Genomic DNA, 9,470 nt, shown 5'->3' on the forward strand with positions numbered 1-9,470 from the left:
TAAGCTGAAAGAGAATACATATGGAAAGAGGAGAGATCTGAGAACCTCGACCAATTTCTTCAGCTACGAGACCCAAAACATTCAATGAGTCCAGGATTCAACACTCTTGATGTGTTCAAGTATATGCATCAGAAGATGTATGTCAGAACTGGTCTAGGTAAACAAGACAGATGTTCCCTTCATAAAAGCCGTAAAAGTCTTGGATATAGGAAACCTTAACAGTATTGCCATTCAGATGTACTTTTTAGATACAACATGTTGAACTTTGAGAATTTAATTTTGTAATCAGATATGTGTTTAGCGTTTAAAAAAAACTCAGTACACAAAAACACAATACTGCACTTCCATCACTGAAAAGGTTTCAGGTTCAGCTTTGCGAAATTAAAGCCATTAAGGCACACTCCCTGTAAGTACAACGCTGTGTCCCATCTATTCAACATAACAGAGAAAAACAGAAATGTTTTTTCAAGGCTTTGACATTTTGATAGCACAAAACTGTAAACAATGAACCGTTTAAGGAAAGGCAGCGTGTTCAGGGCTTATTTTAATGAAATGAATGAATTAGACAATTCTGTCTGCAGGATGAGTTTGTATAGTTTAAAAATGGAATTTTGCTTCAATGAAGGTTTCCCATATTTAATTTTCCACCTTTATTGTTGCATATCATTGAAATATTTTTGTTACATATCATTAATACATCAGTGCAGCAATACATCAAACAGTAAATCATACTTGTAACTGTAATTTACTGTTTGACTTATGGGGACTTTCCAAGGAAATATTCAATAACTGCTGATTATGTTTGTTTGGGGAAAAAAAACCCAGAGAAGTAACCCCCCCCAGCTCAAATTTAGCTGGTTTAGAGCCAGTTAATACATATACTAAGAAACACACACACACACACTTTAGATCTTTAGATATAGATCATCAACACTAACACAAAAATAAAAGAGAGTCAGTTACTTGAATTTCACATTGAAAAATTTGTACTCATTAAACCCATTAAACCCATCTCACTCAGCTCTCTACACTTTTAATCAGCATCAGTCTAAAGTTCAGTCATACTGGGCCATGGGGTGGTCAGTCCAGGGAGGCAGGCGGAAGAGTTTCTCCTCAGTATCCCGCCCTATGGGCCAGCCCCAGGCCTTGAAGAATCCAGCCAGGTTCATCCCCACAGCGTGGGAGAAAGTCTCCGCATACAGGTTCATCTTTCCTTTGTTGTCGTTGGGAAAACTGCTCATCTCATGGTAGGCAGCGAACACCTTCTTAAAGGCATTCCAGCCAAACTTTTCCTGGAGCTACATGGAGGAGAGAGGTAGTGCAAAACATGAAAAAATAGTAGTGTTGTGTAGTTTTCCATCCAGTATTTTTGTTGTCTGGTGTGTAGAGCGTCACTTGGTAGTTACTTGCACTGTACACTGTAAAGGGGTGCAGTTCTGCTTGGATTCTGAATCCAATGTGACATATTTTCTCTACAGGGTGTAATATACAGTAAATGTCTCTCACCTGCATATATGTCTCCAGGGCCACCCACACATTCCAGCTGCTCAGGTTCTTGCCCCCCTTGGCATACTCCTCTGTTCGACGCTTGCGTTTTTCTAAAGTCATAGCTGGATGAGCCTGCGTTGCACAACATGAAATAATGTGATGTGGAACAATGCAATCCCAGTGAAAAGCCGAAAACTTTCCTCAAAACAAATACTTCTACTGTAACTTGCACTGATACAGAAATGCATGTGTACACCTTGAGACCATACTATTGGGGCCATTAAAAAAAAAAAAGCAGAACTGATTTACTCCACCTGTGCCCTGTTGATCCCCAGCACCTCTTCATGCACATACACTGACCACAGGTTGCATGTACACTCTGTAGTGTTTGGTGGGAACTCCCAGCTGCTTTTCTGTTGGTTGTGTCCCAGTTCATGGATGGGACCCCACATGCCTTTACTTGTAGCATGGTTAATGCTGACCATCTCAGCTGCTGTGGGCCTGTGTGTCATGACAGGATAACCTGCATGCATCCAACCTGGATGGGGAAACAGATCTTTTCAGTTCCGTATCTATGGCAGATAAACATCACATTGTGCAGCATGTGCATGCAATTACAGAAACATTGTCATGATACAATATCCACATCATCTGTTATATGTGAAGCATAAACAGAGCAACTAGCACTGAGCGCTGGCCCTTTTACGTAAGTTTACATGAGTTAAGTTGTCATGAGCATGCAGGTACATACAGGAGACTGGAAACTACATTGCCCGTAAATGTGAATGTATATGGTTGTCCATCCATTTGTGATAGTCTGCTGACATATCTATAGTGCATGCTGCCTCTCAGAAACAGACATAAACAGCGTGAAAGTACACTCACCATGGGAAATCTGCACGTCTGTAACAATGCGTTCTTTGCGGGGAAATTTGCGTGGGATGACAGCCAGATCAGCAACGCCCTTCATGATGTCATTCCAGATCGCAGCCAACTCATCGGGGCGCTCCAGGTCCCGAACAACATCTGATGGTACAGTAAGGATGATGTTGTCAAACTCCAGTTCTGCCCAGGGTGAAGGAGCTGTGCGCAGCAGCGACCAATCAGCAGCTGTTGTCACACCTGAAAAGAACAAAGGGACAGGTGTGTTCTGAACTGAGCTTGAATTTGTTAAATTTTGAATTAAAAGATGGTTGGTTTAGGGTTATAAACAGAGAAAAAAAAGATGGGTTTGATCAATAGAAACTGCTTATGACCTCATGTAGGTGACCCCATGGGGACACACAGATATATGTGCCTTTATCACCCCCCACACACTCACCAGATTTATAATATGGTGCAAGTACAGCCATCTGCACTGTGACCTCTATCCCGTCCACTTGTGTTTGGGGTGGGGCCACCACGTAGATGAGTCCCCCCCACAGGTTCCACACCTCTATCATCTCTGAGGTAACAGGAAATACCTCATGAACACATGGTGCTCTCTTCAGCTCTTCAGCATTCAGGTAGTCTGTCTGACAGCCTATCTGGATCTGAAGAAGACATGGAATATGTATGTGTCACTGCTTTGAAAACCTGTATGAAAAGTGCAGTACAATTACTATATCGTATATCAAGTATATTACATAGAATAGTTGTTATATAGTTAGTCATATCATAACTTATGTATGAGTCAAAGGCTGGCAAGAGACTGTACAGAAAGATGGAGTAGTAACTCTATTCAGTCATTACCAGTTCTGCATAAGCACACAGTTTGATTTGTCAGTAGGGAAATTGCTTTTTTAACTTAAAAAACTTTTCCAGGATTGTATCTTCAGTATCTCCGTTGAACTTAAATTAGATTTTTTTGCACTCTACCTTCCATCCCTTGTTGACAATCTCTGCTGGTATGACCATGTATGTCTTTATACCAGGAGAAAGGTAGAGTCCTGTGCTGATCCACTCCTCCCCTCCTGACACACACACACGCACAGGATGGGTATATTATTGCAATGCAAAGCACACACATTACTGCATTATATTCAGCTGTGCTCAAATTATGTTGACAGAACAAATGTTCTGCAAATACATTGTATTATTTGTAATTCTGTCATTCTCTTGCCCGCAAGATTGTGGTCCGAGCTGCTGTCCGCACATTGATTTTGATTTTGTGGTCGTAGACAACTGGCGTCAAGGGCTTCTGCTTTACGAGATAGGGCAGGAGGTCTTCAGGATCTGGGCAAGCGTTATATACCTCTGACCCCACACTGAGGAGGAAGTGGTCTTTGGGCTTCGTCACAGGGTAGCTGTCAGACACCTTAAAAATCAATATTGAATGTTATGAAAGAGGTTTTGTAACTGCGTCACACTATCTGAAGATAAGAAAACAACACCAGAGCCTGTGCAGATATATTATGGTCTGAAGGCCTGTTGTTCTTATGGTACAATTACTTGTACTAGACAGTGTGGAAATTATTGACCATTCAGCTTAAGTTAACTGAATATATTGTCAAGTAACCACTCAGGGCAATCATTGCCTGAAAACAAACTGAGAAGGCAGAAACGAAAGACACCATCCTTACTCAAAAACAAGCCATTCAGTGCTCACCTGTGGCATGCCCAACTTCTTTAAAATGTCGGTGATGGTGGACAACACCTGTGCATAGGAGTAGCGGTCATGAGCCTTCATCTCCAAGTAGCTGGCACTGTGCCCACCCAGTTTTTTAAGACATTTCTCCTCATCCTCCGCAAGTTCCTTCCCCTTGGTTACATGACCAGCAAAGCGGTGGAGAAGGTGGAGGAAGTGGTAGTTGTCTTTGATGGCCTGGCTAGGCACGGGGGCCTTGTAGGAACCATCCCCAATTGTCTTGTCCAGCAGGCTCAAGCCCATTTTGTTCAGGATCTTGTTTCCTGAAAGACAGTGGAAGAATCCTTGAAAACTTGATCTATATGTTGCATGGTTTATAATGTTAGGATTGTTGAAGTGATCTGGTGCTGGTCTGTTATGTAATAAAACAATGGTCCATTTTCTTTCTCTCCATAGTGTCTAGTCTTTCTTGTTCTTCGTTCTTCGTCCCAGTTCTCTCTTTTCAATTCAGCCTGTTTATGTTTTTGTGTGTGCTTTGCTTGCTTAATTGGTATAGAGGAATATTTTTTTAATGGTAAAAATGTAGTAAATATCATCTCTGCCTCAGTAATTCTATGTCTGTTTGTGGGGTCCAAAATCAGCTGGACTTAGAAGGTTGAGAGAAAGCCTACAAGCACCATCTCATCTGAAGAAGATGGAAGTGACAGTGGCCACTGGAAAGGGGATTTCAGATGCTGCACACTTGAGGTCTTCAAGGGTCCACTTGAACCCTTGTACCCAAGACCTGACCCAGGACCTATTCGAGCTTGGATCCATGTTTTATACAGTATGATCAGGAGGGTCTGAGTTGGATCTTGTGTACTGTCCTTTCCCTGTCTGTTTAACATTATGTGTAATATCTGAATGGTTTTGATCAGACAGGGCTGATCATGATGAGAGCAGAGGTCAGACTTGTCTCGGAGAGCACAGATGATAATGCAATGCTTATGTTAGCTGCCATGGCAACAAAAGAGCAATCATTATTACAGTTCAAAAGCGCAAACAGTTGAAGTTATTGTTATTATGCTAGATGCAACAAAATTCCAAAGCTGAATCTGAATGAGTCGTGTTTGTCATCACTTTGACGGCAAGTGGATTAGCTGTGCCGTTTCAATCACCAAGAGAGGAATAAACTATTTGCTAACTTTCTTGGCAAAGAGGATGGATTATACATCATGGCCAGAGGTGAGAAGGCTAGTAACGTTACATTAGGTGAGGCACAAACTTTTGTTTTGACAACTTCTAAATATAGCAGTTCTGTCTCAGGTTCAGCACTGACATTTCTTGGTTCTGCATTGGTCCAGTTCCCAGCTTTTAAATAATAAACGAGTCCAGTTCCATTACAGGCAGTACATTTCTGGGGGGTTTTGCACCCATGAAGACCTCTATTGCACTCAATTTGACAAGAATTTTGTGTAAAGCATACTGAGGTCTTAAGTGTTCCCTTGTACTAGATTTCCCTGTGCATGATTTTTATGTACTTCTGTGTAATTATTGTGTGGACCCTGACTTTTCGTGGATGTAGGGCATAGACCCAAGGCTGACCTCTAACTTTTCTGTCAGAGTCCATCTTTCGTGAGCCTGTCCATCTTGAGCCTGACTCCAAACCTGTTTTCTGAACGTCAGTATGATGGTACTGTGCCTGCAGTTCAGGATTGTCCCTGGTGTAATTGCCTACATGAGCTGGTAATGAATGCAATTTTATGTTATGTGTCCTGTTTGTCTTGTTTGTTTTGCGGTGCTCTATCACAGTGCATATGTTTTAACTGTGACCAGCAGGTAAAAATGAGATTAAAGACAACTCTGGTAGAATACATGAAATGATAACGTTTATGTTCAATACTGTAAAATGTACCTTACAAATGAAATTAAAAAAACATGTTATTGCTGAAATTGACAGCGCAGGATAAAACTTTTGTGACATCATACCTGAGAAATCTGTCATTAGGTTGTTCCCCTGGTGTGTTTGTGCCCAGTACCAGGCATGTCCACCAATCAGTAGGCCTCCTCCCTCTGCTACAAAGTTTTGGATTTCCTCCAAATGGTCATTGCTATACACTGTATTCACGAATACACTCAGGTCTTTGCTGAAGTTCGTCTTCTTACAATTAAACTCCAATCCAGTGAAGAGGTTAAAGGCTTGGTCAAGTCTTGGCACCACACCAATGACCCCATTGCGGCCTTGATCCAGCCAGCGAATGGCATTGTTCCAAAACTGAGCCAGCGTCTGTGATAAGGGTTTATCCAAGAAACAGCAGTTTGTTAATCACATAAAAATACTTGGCATATTATGCACATAATTTAATCTAATTTAATCATGGTGGTAAAGAACACTGTCTGACCAAAAATCTCCCATAGGTGTTCAATCTAAGTGAGATCTAATGACTGTGAAGGCTTTTAGCATATGGTTGACATAATTTTTATGTTTCATTCAGTGACCTCATATTTCTAAAATAAAAAACAAACAAAACATACAGTCTCTTAATTAGAACCATACCTCTCGTCTCAGAAGCCCTTCATGTGTGATCACAACAACCCGTCCTCGTCCATAGTAGGCTCCTGCCAGGAACGCTCGTCTATCCTTAGTGGTGCCAATTGGGAAGGCTAGTGAGCTATGGACCAAAACCTCAGATGCTAATATTCCATTCTGGAGGTCAAATTCTGTCACCCCTCGGAGTAAGTACTCAAGGTCCTCCTCAAAATACTTACCAAGTCTGAATTTGAAAAGGGGGTGAGAAGAGGGTAGAGAGGTGACAATTATGAGAGATGCCTGAAGGCTGAATCACAATTACTTTTGCTGTGACTTTCCATCTAGTGCCACAAGCTACCAAAGTCTGCCTAATGTATTGCCACAGAATTTGGTACAGACATTTATGGTTCCCAGACTATGAATCCTACTGAAGTTGACAATCCCAGACTTCTCCTCTAGCTCCACCATGTGTTTGAGGTTTTGAGCAAAATATATGAACACTTATTGGATGAAATTTGACTAACTGGAACTTTTGACTAACTGGAACACTCAAATGTGTAAGGAAGAAAATATATATACTCACACTACAGTCATCTGTGAGGATGGGATCTGAGGGTGGACAGGCAGGTGCTCTGCCTCACTGTGATGCTCAGAAAAGTAGACCCCTGCCACACCAGAAACTTTGTTCCCATCAAACTGAAGCAGCGTGTTCTCTTTAGGGTGAACTGAAGCCCAGTGCCACGCCTGCCCTGCTATCAGCACTCCTCCTCCAGCTTTCAGAAACGCTACCAGAACCTTTGCATCTGCACCCACGCTGTAGGCATCAGTCACATACACACCGACCCCCAGACTGTTACTAAAGGCCCCCACAACTTTAGTTTGGAAGCTGGATTTGCTGAGGTTATCAGCGACCACCTTGACATTGTTGTGGACCCCCACAGACAAGTTGTCAGATCCATCTCCTCTCAGCCAGGTCAGAGCGTTCTCTACCAGAGCAGGAAAGGTTTTCAGGTAGCCCTCATGACCCAGGACCACAATCCTTCCACGGCCATACAGAGAGGCAGCCATCAGGACCTGGCCTCGACTGTTCACTGCTAAAGGAAAGGCATGATCTCCAGTCAGAATGAGGACACTGGGAACACAGGGGCCTCAGAGGTCCAGCTCACTCAAGCCTCTCATCAGAGCCATGTAGTCCTCTTCATGATGGGTGGACATGGTGACAAGGATTGATGGTCTGAAGATCAAGTGACAAAGATGGCAAAAGAAATCTGTGCTGAGACAGATGTAAATTATGTTAGCACGATTGTTTAGATGGATGATTGTTGTATCAGTCAGGCCGTCCTGTGGGAACAGAAAGAGAGCTTAGAGAGATTAAAACAAAAATACTACTGATGGCTTACTCTTTCTTACACATCTAGGGCAATAAAGTTAGAACATCAGTGTTCAAGATTTCAATCTAAAACTTCAGCTTCAGAGAGAAAAAGTTGATACGGTAACAAATTGTGGACTACTGTAAGTATGTGGCTTTTCATCACAAACAAAACCAATTTAAAGCAGAAAGTTCCATTTTTACCTGAAAGTTAAGTTGGCTTCCTGCTTGTGCTGTTACACTGTGGCACAACAGTTTCCCAAACAGTCATTCCACCAAGAGCACGACCTGACGGCAGAGAAGTCTGGATTTAAATGAGAGCAAGAGAAGGCGGCACTATTTCAGATCACAAGGGGAGGGGCCCAGTCACAACAACACAAAACACAACATCTGTCTGTCAACACTTTGTTTTTGTGTTAATAGCACACAGCTTATGTATGTGGGTTCAAACAGAGAAACACTGTCATTCTAAGAAACCTGTTCATCCAGGCATGTCGAGACAATATAGATAATTACATTTAATTAAATTGTGAAATGTCACATTTGTGCATCTAAACAAAAAATATTGATGCAACGCTTTTGTTTTGGCTCAATTATTATTATTATTTTTAGCCATCCACCTGATGGGTGCGGCATATCAAAATACCAATTGCATAGGTGTGCCTTAAAAATAACAGGCCACTCTAAATGTACAGTTTTCTCACGCAATACAAATGCCACAGATTTGAGGGAGTGTGCAGGAGCATCCACCAGAGATGTTGCTTATGAAACGAATGTTCATTTCACTACCTTGAGCTGTCTCCAGCGTTGCTTCTGATAATTCGGTAGTTTATCCAACCTCCATTAATCTATCCTCCACATGTGGCTTCTTTGCATGCAAGATTGTCTGAGCCCAACCACCTTGACAGTTGGTGCAACAGTTGGTTTGCAAAACCAAAGAACTTCTGCACAAATTGTCAGAAACCATGTAATGAAGATCATCTGCATACTCGTCGTCACCTCCTCACATGTATAGAGTCATGTGGGCAAGTGGTTTGTCAGCATTGTGCCCAGTGGTGGCGGTGGGGTTATGGTATGGGCAGGCATAAGCAATGGACAACAAACAATGACGAATGCACATGATGAGGCCCACCATCACCATCCCCTCATGCTGCAGTGTAATATTGCACAGGCCGATGTTGCAAGGATCAGTGCACAATTCCTAGTACCTGAGAATATCCCAGCTCTTGCATGCACATTCATCAGAGATACTACCCACTGAACATGCACTGGATCAACATGTAAGACAGCATGTTCAATTCTTGCCAATATCCAGCAACTGTGAGTAGCCACTGAAGAGGAGTGGACCTTCATTCCACCGGCCACAATCAACAACCTGACCAACTCTATGCAAAGTTGTGTACTATGCAACATTGGAGATAACTTATGGTAGTGAAATGAACTCTCATTCACCTCTGGTGGACATTCCTGCAGTCAGCATGTCAATTGCACGCTCCCGCAACTGTGGCATTTGTGTTGTAGGATGAAGCTGCGCATTT

General features: G+C 42.3%; 1 pseudogene; it reads right to left on the bottom strand.

Moving 5' to 3' along the window:
* Positions 1-1,003: 1,003 nt before the first annotated feature.
* LOC139336529 (TRPM8 channel-associated factor homolog) lies at positions 1,004-9,164 on the bottom strand (annotated as a pseudogene).
* Positions 9,165-9,470: the final 306 nt, after the last annotated feature.

The sequence above is a fragment of the Chaetodon trifascialis genome, chromosome 9 (assembly GCF_039877785.1).
Source record: "Chaetodon trifascialis isolate fChaTrf1 chromosome 9, fChaTrf1.hap1, whole genome shotgun sequence".
NCBI classification, from domain to species: domain Eukaryota; kingdom Metazoa; phylum Chordata; class Actinopteri; order Chaetodontiformes; family Chaetodontidae; genus Chaetodon; species Chaetodon trifascialis.